Source organism: Chroicocephalus ridibundus, chromosome 3, assembly GCF_963924245.1.
Source record: "Chroicocephalus ridibundus chromosome 3, bChrRid1.1, whole genome shotgun sequence".
Lineage (NCBI taxonomy): Eukaryota > Metazoa > Chordata > Aves > Charadriiformes > Laridae > Chroicocephalus > Chroicocephalus ridibundus.
In genome coordinates, this window is record NC_086286.1 from 108,646,200 (window position 1) to 108,660,162 (window position 13,963).

Genomic DNA, 13,963 nt, shown 5'->3' on the forward strand with positions numbered 1-13,963 from the left:
CCGTCCCTCGCCTCAGTCCCCGGGAAGGAGGGGGTGAAGGTAACCCCAGAGCCGGGTGGGGCGTGAGGGGGAGCTGCGTGCACCCCGGGAGAGAAGAGGAGGAAGGAAAAATGAAGGGAAGTGAGGGGAGTGGAAAAGGAAAAAGGAAGGGAAAGGAGGGGAAAAGGGACAGAAAGCAAAGAGAAGAGGGGGAAAAAAAAAAACAGACGGGAAAGAGAAGCAGCAAGTTCAGCAAACTACGTCCCGTTTCTGCCCTGGTCTGAAAGACTCACCTACTACACAACCCTTGGACTACCCCACCTCTTACTGCTGCAGCTTTTACTGCCGAACCGGGAAAATCTGTTGGATTTGCCCCGAATTCATTCAGCTGATGTTTTTAGGTAGGTGGGTACACTAGCAAGGAGGTCTAAAAGGACCACCAGAATGTAACTGTCCTTACAAGAGTAATGGTTACAGCCTAAAATCCCATGATCTCAGCACTTTCTTAAAACAAATCTTGCGTGAGGACACAAAACTAGATTAGCTTTGACATTTCTAACGTTGCCCCAATATGTTGTCATTCTTCTGTGGTGTCAGGTCCAAAGTAGGTACCCTTTCTCCAACCCTCTGCATGCTTTGACTATCCCAAGTGAAAACATTGGAATGTCATTTCTATGATGACAAAATTGCAGTGATCACGACTAACCTATTAAGTGTAACAACTACATATTCTCTTGCAAATGAGGAGTGTCAGCACCGCCAGTTCCACACCAGAAATAAGACGGGGCACTTCTGCAGGTTTGCCTGAATGCCTGTATCTTCAAGGAACAATATAGAGGCCATTCTTGCCTAAAGCTTAACTATAGTAATTCTTACTCTCTACTTCACTGTGAAAACTTGATTTTACCACATGAGTCAGGAAATTACTTTTTTTTTTTTTAAACACCAAGTTAAACACTTCATGTAGGAAATCAGAGCCTGGAAGCGTGCTACAAGTGCTGGAAATCACTGATGGGCCCAGAATCAAAATATGCTGAGATAAGTCATAATCTGTAACTTTCTTTCTGCAGAAGTACTATTTGACTATGTTTTTCCTGCATCACCATGTCTGTCTTCTCAAAAGCAAGACATGACTGCTTATACCTTCAAAAGGAGTTAGCCAATGAAAGCATTGAAGTGTTTTTCTTGTTCTGAGGAGTCCTGAGTCCTTTAAAACATCTGTCAACCTCCCAGTGAGCTGTAGGCTGGCTAACTGGGAACCGGGAGAGGCTTGTGAGAGTTTACAGAAGCAGCACGTTAAAATGTGCATCACCTCAATGTCGTTTCAGCAAACAGCTGGTCTCTGTCTCACCTCCTCTGCATTTGTGATCAGTGTTGGGATATATACATGTCTTAATCTGAAAATTAAATATGTTTCCTGGTCCAGGAAAAGCTCAGGCACTTTTGACCTACAAAGTGCAAGCGTTGGCACAAGTATGTTTTTGTCCCGGAAATGCCACTCACATTAGAGCATCTTGGTGGTTGTAAATCTGTCATCCTGTAGCGCCCATACAAAAAGCAGCAGAACATCTGAGATTAGATAATGAAACACAGTAATATAGAGATATCACTAAATTGGGACATTTGTAGCATTTAGGAAAATATGACATGGTTTATTTTGTGGCATTTTGGTGCTTTATGATGATTATTTTCAAAGATAACATACATAGTCAAAATTAGTTATGTTTTCTGTAGGAAATTAAAATTGTTCTGCTTTTAGCATTTGGGGACTTGCTAGACTGTCGTACTATGCATTGGAAGTATCTATGCTACATGTGTAATTCTGAGAGTGAGATTAAAAGTGCATAGATATTTTCACTCTAATTAGGCAATTTAGCCTTAACAACCTATACAGCATTCTTGCCATTTACTTTAAGTTACATGTAACCTTCAGGCTCTTAGTTAATATATTATTAATGCCTCATAAGTCATTTAAGTTAGCCTTTTTTCATGCCCTGTGGAAGCCAGTAGAGTATGAGGTGGCGTGCAATTAGCTCAGCACTAGACACTGAATAGAATATTAATGCTTCTAATTAAAATATAATGAAGATCAACTTGACATTCATTGAGATGCTGAGACAGCAGTCAGTTCCTTCCTTGTCAGTGCATTTGATTAAAGAGTCAAGACTACATTTTCTGAGGCCAAGAACTACGTCTTATTTTCAGTCAGTAACATGCTGGTTTGGCAGGGAAGAGAAGAGAGAAATATGGGCAGACTGAAAAGTCTTCACAGAGGAGAATAAGAAGGTCCAAAAAAGCTTTCAAGAGATTTTCTCCAACAGTAAAGGGGGAGTTAAAAAAGATGCTCAGAGAGTGGGTTAAAAAGGAAATCCATTTTACTTAAAGCTGCATAGGAACGGTATTTACATTATTATGTGTTGTAAGTTAAGCTAGCTTTTGGAAGTCCTCACAGTTTCTTAACTCTTCACAAACTTTCTAGAATAAGAGAGTTTTCATCCCCAGATTATGATTTATCCTTTGAACTAAATAAAGTAGGAAACTTGTGGAAAAATGTCTTTTATTAAGTAAGTGAAGACTATTTCAATGCAGTCGCACAAGGGAGAAAGCAAATTTCTGGAGTTTCCTAAGTTTTTAATTGCTTAATTTTACAACCTCAAAATCTTTCCTATTTCTTTTTTTTTTTTTCTCCACAGTTTTTGTGTAATAAAATAAGAGGAGTAAGAAGTTTGTCTTGAGCAAACTTGAGCGACAAAGTATTCAGATTCAGGGCTGCTATAGCTGAAATCAATGAGAAACAGTTCAGTGACTTCAGTAAGAAGAAAATCAAGCCCAAAGGCTTCTTCTGTGTGGTCAGTTACGGTATTCATGAAACAGCAGTTTTTAAAGATTGGAGAAAAACGTCTGCTTTGAATTTAATTTAACTCTCACTATTCTGGTCCTTGCATGTTTTTGGTACTGAAAATATAGCCATCACTCCATAATTATACTTCTCAATAATGCTGGCATCTGACACCTCTGTTACAATTTAAAATTGAAGCTGTCTTTTTATTCTGGTTTAGATATGTCTCATTTCTTTTATAAAGTTCACTGCAAAAAAAAACTGTGTAATGATTTTAATATCATGCTTTTCTAAATTTGTGGCAGGGATGGTTTCTGATTAATAATACTTCCAAATGGTTTTGATATATCTTTGCATTCTTAGCCAGTTTTCGAAGAACTTTCATAAAATGTGCAGGGTCATTTCTGTTGACCCTACATATAAATAATTTGCCTTCTGTTTCTGATTTCTCTAGTTGAGGAGTTGACCTAACAAAAAAATAGGGTATTTATGCTGGAAATGAGAGATCTTTCTTTCTGAATGCTAGTAGAACTGCTTACCTTACAGCTCCATATAGTGTGAATCTCCATTTGCTTTTAAAAGTTTCCTACTTAGCTCCCAAATTTTTGTCAAATACTGCCACTTACTGGTTTTATTCCATACCAGTAATTTATTTTTGTAGCTTTTGCTTTGCTGAAGTAATAAAAAAATACTTTTTAAAAGACACTTTTTAAATCTTTTGTTTTCCAAAAAAAATCAGATATAAGAAATATAAGCGCAAATCCTGTTCAGTTTATTTTAGATCTCCATGTTAGCATTCTGTCTCTGGATATGAAATGAGGCATTCAAGACATTTCAATACGTGTTTGGATACCTGACAATGGAAATACTTTGCATTGACTTTGGCAGGCGCAGAATCGTGACCTAGTTTATTGTTTAGGACACTTTTGGTTAGTAATAATAGTAACACTTAAGAGGAACAAATTGTCAAAATAACTGGTAAAAAAGACAATAAAAACACATGTTTAAAGTAGTTTTATTATAATATACCAGCACAGGACTAAAGCTTAAACACATCTGATCTTTACTCTTTTAAAGGCAGAAGCAAAACTCAGACTGGTTTTGAAAGCATATAGTGGTGTCTTTTATTTCTATTACTTACGCAGACTGAATATCATGGGGTAGCTGGATGGTATGTCAGCAAATGTGCTAAACTCAGGGTATCAGCCAAGTCAATTACTTAAACTCATGAATGCTTGTTCATAAACTTTTCTCAACTGTCCAGGAAAGCTTATACTATACTCGATACATACTTCTTGAAATACTGCATTCTTCTTCATAGATCAGTCAGAGGCAATATGACTTCTTCTCTGACCATGGCCATTCAAGAGTTTATGACACAGAATCATAGAATCATTTAGGTTGGAAAAGACCTTTAAGATCATCGAGTCCAGCAAAGAAGACTGAAGACATTTTTCTCCACAGAAGTCAAATATCCTTCTTCCTCTCAGCTGGGACACTGATGTTGTTGATATCTTTAAAAGCTGCCATTCTCCTTTCCTGAATATAATACGAATTTACAGGGAAAATTAATCCTTCACTGGTTACATTATGAGAAAGGTTGCTTCCAAGTCAAACAAGAGTGTACCATTCTCAGAACGTGCTAGGGTATCTTAAATTGCCACATGTCTTGTAGATCATCTGAATATGTGTTGTTAGTTTCTTATATATTAAGAAATTCCTGGGACAGGTTTTATATAAACTGGCAAAAAAAGGTAAAGATTGTCTTCCAAAGTATCTTTGAGTCTTCGCCTCAGCCAGGCTACCTAGTGCTAGTGTATGTGTCCAAGGAAAAATGCTTACCATATCTTAAATCAGCCAGTGTAACTTACATCTGCCAGATATTTCTGGGGTTTTTGAACAACATGTTTTAATGTATCCTCCTTTCAAAGAAAGTTTGTCAAGTGTAGTTATAGGAAATGGACCTTGCTAACCCATTATCTGATATTTAAGGAAATGCCCATAAGCTTTGTTTTATACTAACTGTGCAGTGTGGATCTATTACATCTATTTGCCTTTTTTTTTTTTTTTTTGGATTGCACACAACTATCACAGATGACAGTGGGGGTAAAACACTGGTATTAACCTGCACTGGCTAGTGAAGTCAGGCTTGAAAAGTAGATGACGCAATAGGATAACCCTCTTTTTATCCTGGCTTTTTAAACAATATGATAGGGAAAAAAAAAAAAAGAAAAATGATATTAAGCCTTGCTTTGGCAAGCTGCTTAAAACATAGGAAACCATAGGTCCTTCCTCAATAGCCAGCTGACATACTTAGTGGAAGAGTTGGCCTGTAATAGTAAAGTCAAAATAAGAAAACTCCCCTGAAAAGACTTTCCCCAAGGAAAATGTACTCAAACGAACAAGCTCCTGATTTCCCACAGAGTAGTTTTCCTTAATATCAACATAACGGGAAATTGGGTGTTATTAGTTTAATCCCTTGCCTACATTGAGGAAATACCTCACCCAGAAGAGATTCCAGGCTATTAGTTGTACTACAGCTGTGCCTGGAGGCCTCAGCCAGGATCAGAGCCACCCGGCCACGTGTTTTGCAGACATAAGTGAAACCCAGTGCCTTCTCTGAAGACAGACAAATGCAGTAGGACTATGCCCATTTCCCAGATGAATACCATCAGGGACCTGGGTGCCCTGAGCCCGGAGCCCTGGCTACTGGGGTGCAGCGCCAGCCTGGGAAGAGCAGATCCCTGAGGAGAGGGAGCTGCTGTGGGCAAAGCCAGGTCCCCTGCAAGGGCAAAGAGCCCTGCTTTTAAGCTAACAGCCATGTCCAGCCTGGCCTCAGCTCAGCCCCGTCCCCATGGCCCTGCCCAGCCATCCCAGGGCTGTGTCTGGCCCCGGTTCCCCCAGTGGGCCTGATCCCAAACCCAACCCAACATCTTGGCCCACCCTTGGCTCCTCCCAGTCCCCAGGGAGGTGCCCAATGCCCAGGGCTGGGGCTGCCCCCGTGCTTCCCGGCTGTCCTGCTCCAGGCTGGGGAGTGGGAGAGGCCTTGGCTGTTAGGCCCTGCCCTTCTGCCCATGGGGATACCAAATCCTAGGAAGGGTCCTAGAGGTAATGTTAGACAAAACCTGTTGGACTCTCCAGAGCAGTGTAAATGTTTTCTGTTCTTAATTTTAAAAGAACGAGCATCATCAGGAGAAACACAGTCAGCAGATCAAAGGAAGCTGCTTTCCTCCTCAGCTGGTGTATGTGAGATCCCGCCTGGAAGGACACATCCCGTTCTGGGCTCTCCAGATCAAAGGGGATCATGAGAAACTGGCAGGAAGACCACCAAGATGTCCAAAGGCCTTGGGTACATGACCTATGAGCATAGGCTGAGGGATCAGGGCTTGTTTCATCTAGTGAAGTCGGGGCAAGGTTGTGATCCAGCAGCAACCTATGACACCTTGAAGACAGACTACAAAAACGGATAAAGCAAAACAATTCTTTGCAGTGGCAGAAGATATATTTATATGTAGACCAAGGCACAATGGTTGTAAATTGTAACTTGAAAAGTTTAGGTTGGATATAATGTAAAAATATTTTTCACCGTGATGTAGTGTGTGCACTGACAAGGGTTACACAGAAAAGCTGGGAATCCTCTTTCTGAGAGATTCTCAAGATTTGATTGGACAAAGCCGTGGCTGATATGAGAGAGTGCTGGCGATAGTCCTTGTCTGAGCAGGTTGGCCAGTAAGCCTTCAGACATCCCCTCCAGCCAACATCCTTGTGGTTTTCTCATCAGCCGACTTGCCCTTTGGAAATGTCTATCTGATGTCAGCCTAGGGGACTAGCTTGGGCAAGATGCCTCACAAGCCTAAAAGGTGAGTCATTAGCAACTTTACCAATATGACACAATCTGGGATAGGAATGGTCTGCTCTAGTCATCATGGCCTTAGCTTCCAGTGAAATGCAACAATTCTTCTGGAGCAAAATCAACTTACCATAGTTTGATTACAGTAATAGTTAAACAAAGGTCTTCAAAAAAACAACAGTAATGTGATAATTTAACAGGATATTCAGAAGAAAAATTGTGGTTTTTTCCACATAGATTTTTGTATTTAAAAATAATAATCCATAAAGATACAGTTCCTCAGACTTTCAGGTCAGATACCAGCAAACACTAAGAGGCAAGAAGGTGTGTTCAGCTAGGTTGTCTGAGATGTGGGCTATCAACAGACCTCCCTCAACTCATCCATGTTTTCCTGGCTGATCAAAGTCAGTAGGACTGTTCAACTAGGGTGGGCCAGCTCAGTCCTGTTCTCTCCCTCAGGGTAGTTTTGATGTCCTCTAATTGCTCCCTGGATTGCCTAATTCCTATTTGATCTTCCTCCTTTAGTCACCTTTGATGTTCTGTTGTTGTTTGTTACAGGATCTCTGGTTAGGATTAAGTCATTTTAGACAGTGAGACATTCCTGCGAAGGGGAATGCAGGCAAATGAGTACTAAAAAGAGAACAAACCAAAAACGTGTTCTTTGCTCCAGGTGGCAAACCCCAAGTTACAGTAGCAGTGAAATCAGGGGTCTTAATTTGTAACTCGGGTTATTGTAGCATGACCAAAATTTAATGTCTGCCATCTATGGTCTCTTCCTATTGGCCCTGGAATTTTAGAGTGACCCACCAGAGAGCAAAACAGCCTTTCCAGATGCAAGGCTTAGAAAAGAGTAAACAAAACATCCACAAAACGGACATTTGGCTGGTTTGTTCTTTTTGCATAGCCTCTGGAAAGCAAAATGATTCACATCCAGTTCTGACTGGAAGTGACAATATCTTTAAAATATGGCTGGGTTTCAGGAGTTAAGGTTCTGTTATTTATCCTTATCATATAGTTCAAAAGGTTAATTAGTTGGAAGTATTTTAGATTAGCAAATTTTAGATTTTTTTCTGTTGATTTTTCTGGTTTTCTTTGTTTTTCTTTCATTGTTAGTTCTCATTCTTTTCTCACTGTCTTTTTTTTTCCTATCAGAACAACAACAGCTAAAAAAAACGCTGTCAGGAAGTAATGAGGGTGAGAGAGGAAGGGTTTTTTTTAGAAAAACTTTTGTTGTTTTATCAAAAAGCAAATATTTTTTAAAAATCCAGTGCCATTAGAATATTCCATTCATCTGAAATGTTTTGTAGTAAAGATATATCATATTTCAATCTGAAACTTTAATTCATGTCTCCTCTCCCCACTGAAAAAATGAAAATATTTTTACTGTAAATATGCACCAAATGTCTCTTACCTGACAAATATATATTGAACTATTAGCAAAATGGCATCTTATTATTTGCACAGTATTTTTTCAATTATGTTGAAATACAATTGCATTGAAATTCAATTAGCTAAAGTCTAATGGAGAATTTTGTGGAGAAACAAAGACAAGAAAAGAGCGCTCCCCTTTATCAGGACTCTATTAGCAAACTGACAGTTGACTGGCATTTTAGTACAAAATACTAGCCCTGAAAATAAAAATGCAAATCTCAGAATCATTTGTAAGATCATCATGAACAACGTACTGTTAGTATTTTAGTTTGTAACTTTTGCAGAGGCACCAGAATTAAAAGGACACAGTCATTAGTTCTTCATTTCAGATTTTCTTTTTCATCCTTCTTAATGTTTTTTCCTGCCCTTTCTCTCCAAAGCACAAAGTTTTTAGGTCTTAGATTTAAAAAAACCAGAATATTAGAAGGTGCTTGAGTGATTCCTAATTCCATTTTCTAATTTTGAGTCACGGTGTTCGTTTTATTTGATTGTTATAAAATTGTGTTACTAAAAGAATACCAAGGAAGGTGAAACCCCACAGCACAGAAGCAGATGGGTTGCTCCTTCATGCGAACGCCGGGGCCTGGAGGAGGTACTGGTTAAGAGAGTCATAGCAGAGAGGGTTCAAAGAGCTTCCTGGGACCAAGGGGCCGAAGCAAGTGCGGAGTCAGTGACTCAGAAAGTCATTGGAAGTAAGGACATGCTTGCAAGGAGCACATGGGGACTTCTGTACAATCCTTTTTATTTCTCTTCCAGCTGCCCTGAGCCTTCCCTGTTTAAAAAAAATAAAACTCCTACTTTTGTTCAAAACCTGTCTTTTTGCGTTTAAAATCTTTTTTGTCTTCTTTGGAGAGCTTACTGTGAGGAGAACACCGAGGCAGATCCGCTTCAAAGCCAGCTCAGGACCTTGTCACACTCACATTTTGAAGTCCTGCCCATGAAAGTCACAGCTCCCCTTGACTTCAGTGAGATTTTGAGGGAGTGCATTTGGCATGTTTAAAACAGATTTAATAGATGAGTGTTAATAATAGCACGTAGCATATATATTTTACTTTTTATCTATGAATTTGTTTGTAACAGCATTTAACGGTGAGTATCAGATTTCTTAGGAAATAGTGGGTAAATTCAAATTGCAGTTTGAAAAATCAAGGTTTAGCTGGGATTTCCAAACTGAAGCATGTAAGAACAATAATTTTCCAGGGTGCTGAGCACCTCTGTTCAGACAGCTTCTGATCATGTGCAGACAAGATGCACCACGGGACGGTTTGCACGATTCCTATCTATAGATAAGATTACGTCCCGTGCAATGCTAACAGCCTCGCCTGAATCAGCATGTCCGATTAGAGGTGCAACCTTTGCCGTGAATATTGCTATTGCTTCTTGCTTATTTCCCACCTACCCCGAAAAAGTTTCCCTTTTTATGCCAGTCACTTCAAAATGGCTTATAATCCTACACAGTCATGTAAGTTATGACTACAAAAACTTAGCAGTTCAGTCAATCATGCAATATCAGTTTTTAGACATACGACAATTTTGCTCTTAATTTTAAATATTTTGCATTGACACCTGACAGAAACAAGTTTCTCCTGAACAGGCTTGAATTAGTTAAATTTGCTGCTATTGCTGTTGACATGCTATTTTCCTGGGTGGAGCAGCAAAAACAGATTTTACCATGGACTTTTTGTTTTGCAGTTTACTGAAAGTATTAGTGAAATGCGAGCTAAAAGCTAAAGTTCTTTCTTGGTCCAAGAGGCAAAGGCTCTCCTCATCCATCTTTTCCTAGGAAACATGAAGTTTTGGGATATCAGCAATTTTGATCACAGGAGATTAACTCTAAAAATGTGTCTGGGTACATGGACGTGAGAGGTGAAGAGGTACTGTGTCATGTGCAGTCAGAAGAGCTGAAATGTCTACTTTAGCAATGAGAGTTAAATATTACTCATATCAGAGCGGAGACCTTACTTCTTCCTAGGTGTAAACATGTCTGTTGGTGGAGGTGTTTACAATGATCTGATTAAATATGAATGTGGCTCACACATCTTGGGCAGCCATCTGGGCAGAGCCTGAGGCCTCTGGGGCATGGCCAGGGATTCTGTGAAGCAGCACACTTCACAATTTCAGATTATGTGCACGTATGCAGACACTACTCTCTTGTGTTAATATCATTAATATTACAAGAAAAAAATTAAATATGAAGTTTCACGCATGTGGAGAATAAATCTCTTCAGGAATGATGTCTCAGGCAAGGACGACACGGTCCACACAGAGAAAGACTTAAATGTGTAAAAAAATCTCAAAACTTGCTTTCACTTTGCTGCATCTCCTTAATGTGCAAATCCAGTAATGACTTGTGCACTTCTGTTCTCTCTTTATAAAAGTCATGATCGGTGAAGAATGGAGTAGAAGCAATTCCATATGTTAGGAGGGTCACTGAATAGCTCATCGTATTTAAACCATATTATTTACTGACAGCACACTGCTCAGATCCTATTGAATAGAACAAGTTTACTTATATTAATTCAAGTAACAAAACCATTTAAAAATAACCGTAGCCAGCTCACGATCACCACAAAATTGGGAAAAAGCATGCAGCTACTTGTACTGTTCCCATTATAAGTAATCGCTGCATGTAAACTGATGCCACATTTTCATGACAAATAACCACAGGAAGGACCTAAACTAGGAGTGTTCTCTAAAGCATAATTTGAAGCGGTTAGTGCTGTGGTCACCCCAGCGACCTCTCTGCTGCAGCTGCTGGTGTCCCTGAAGATCCTGGGACCACTCAGAGCCTGCAGCCCCAGAGCTACTGGTGAGGCATAGCACGACAAGTGTCACCAGAGGAGTCAGGAGCAAGGGACATCCTCGTGTGAGGCTGCAAGATCTGACAAAGAAGATAACCTGGCCCAAGGCTCTGTTCTTCAGGGGGCTACTCCCTCTTTAACTGTCAAACGAAAATAGGGTGCTTGAGCAAAATTACGGGTGCCCACAAACATAGGTCATGCAACACACGCAGTGTTTTGGGGCTGGAGAAAGAAACTTGAGCAGCAATCCCAGCAGTACAGTTGGTTGCTCCTCAGATACGAGCCCAATGGGAAGCGTGTGCCGCCCTAGCGTTTGTTGTGCAGTGGGAGACAGGATTTTGTTTCTTTCAGTGAAGCATTGTTTGACTTTTCAATGTTAAGAATTTCTTATTTTCAGATCATAAAAGCACGATGCATTTGAAGGTAATTTAAGATTAAAGCTTCTCAGCTTAAATCATATAGCAAAAGGAGCAACATTTTCACACAGGGCAGAGCCCAGAGCCTAATGCAAGAGCGAGTAATAAGTGGAAGTGCTAATATGGGAATTTCAGAAACACAAAATGGCTTCTGAACAACCTCCCCTGGGCACGCCTGCGTCCGCCAGCTGCACTGTATCGGGCATCCTTTCTATTCTTGGAAGAGCTGTGATACCATAGCACAGCTGTTCCTATCTTTTTTGTTACTTTCTCCAGTTTAGATGCCTGCATTTTTGATGGTCTGACTTTGTCCTGTTTCTTTTGCTTTTTACTGACCATGTGTACTTGTTCTGCTGCTTTTCATTCTTCTGTTTGATCCCTTCCACAGACAGTTTGGCTGATCGTGCTCTTTGGAAGCATTTGCGAGAGGAGTGATTTTCAGTGTACAGTGAACCCCAGAGAATCCACAAATTATTCCTAACAGTCCATGAGAGGTAGTTAAGAAAATCAAGTCCAAGGGTTAAATGTTCTGTGTAGAGATCAATGACTCCATTGAAAAAAAGTGTCTGCAATGAAAACTCTTGCACTAGACTTAGATCTGATTTTCTCCACAAGTGTTAAATGAATAATTGATTGCACATGCCCCATTCCATGTCATCTCTCCCTTTATGATGGAAGTAAAACTTCTCTATATATAGTAGTGACAAGACAGAGCTCGGAGTTATTTGTGAATATATTTTCTGCCATTGCTTTTCTCTTTTTGGTACTACTGAGGCAAATAATCTCATTAGTCATCTTAAACAAAAATACCAGAAATGACCAAAGATGGGAAGATTGATCAGCACAGAATTGTTATATTGTACTCAAAGAACTTGATGATGCGACAGACTCAATAAAAAGGCAAGGTTATAGATTACTTAGAGATAATATAAATTTTTTTTGCTATGTTCCAAAACTCGATCAAAATGTAACAGTTGATCACAGGTTTAAGAGTCATCAGTGAACAGGCAAGAAAAAGAAAAATGTAATATGAGGATGTAACAACGTGGAAGGTATTTCTGGGCAATAGCAACAGAGAGATCTAATGTTAGTGCTTAGTGGATGAGGGAAAGGCTGTGGGTGTTGTTTATGTAGACTTTAGTAAAGACTTTGACACAGTTTCCCACAGCATCCTCCTGGAGAAACTGGCTGTTCATGGTCTAGATGGGTGTACTCCTTGCTGGGTGAGAAACTGGCTGGATGTCCAGGACCAAAGAGTAGTGATGAATGGAGTTAAATCCAGGTGGTGGCTGGTCACAAGTGGTGTTCCCCAGGGCTCAGTACTGGGGACAATTCTGTTTAATATCTTTATCAACGATCTAGATGAGGGCACTGAGTGCACCTCACTAAGTTTGCAGATGACACCAAGTTGGGTGGGAGTGTTGATCTGCTTGAGGGTAGAAAGGCTCTACAGAGGGATCTGGACAGGCTGGATCGATGGGCAGAGGCCAATGGTATGAGGTTGAACAAGGCCAAGTGCCAGGTCCTGCACTTGGGTCACAACAACCCCATGCAGCGCTACAGGCTTGGGGAAGAGTGGCTGGAGAGCTGCCTGGTGGAAAAGGACCTGGGGGTATTGGTCAACAACCAGCTAAATATGAGCCAGCAGTGTGCCCAGGTGGCCAAGAAGGCCAACAGCATTCTGGCTTGTATCAGGAACAGTGTGGCCAGCAGGACTAGGGAAGTGATCATCTCCCGTACTCAGCACTGGTGAGGCCGCACCTTGAGTACTGTGTTCAGTTTTGGGCCCCTCACTACAAGAGGGACATTTGAAGTATTTGAGTGTGTCCAAAGAAGAGCAACAGCGCTGGTGAAGGGTCTAGAGAACAAGTCCCATGAGAAGCATCTGAGGGAACTGGGGTTGTTTGGCCTGGAGAAAAGGAGGCTGAGGGGAGACCTTACCGCTCTCTACAACTACCTGAAAGGAGGGTGTAGTGAGGTGGGGGTCGGTCTCTTCTCCCAGGTAACAAGTGATAGGACAAGAGGAAATGGCCTCAAGTTGCACCAGGGGAGGTTTAGACTAGATATTAGGAAACATTTCTTCACTGAAAGGGTTATCAAGTGTTGGAACTGGCTGCCCAGGGAAGTGGTTGAGTCACCACCCCTGGAGGTATTAAAAGACATGTAGACGTGGTGCTGAGGGACATGATTTTGTGGTGGTCTTGGCAGTGCTTGGTTGATGGCTGGACTCGATGATCTTAAAGGTCTTTTCCAACCTAAATGATTCTATGATACTGGGCACAGTGGGCTCAAGAAGGATTAAGTAAAGGAAAGTTTGAAAAGGATTAAGTCTACAGGCACAGAGAAGGGCCTGTTGATTGTAACAATGGAAAAATAGTCTTAGGAGACGAGAGGAGTTGGGTCATATCCTTTCGCAAAAGGATTTCTCAGAAGAAATACTAATGTTGGCAGGAAACAGAAGCAGGGAGTGGGCATTAACTACTTCACCTACCACTGATGAGCTGACTACTAACACAGAGAACACAATGCTTTTATGTACCCTGCATCATACTAGCCCACTGGTGCACTGAATTAGGTCTAGTTGGATGTACCTGTTTTCTGATCGCGGTGATCCATTTACTGGAGATGAGGTGACAAAATTATAGGC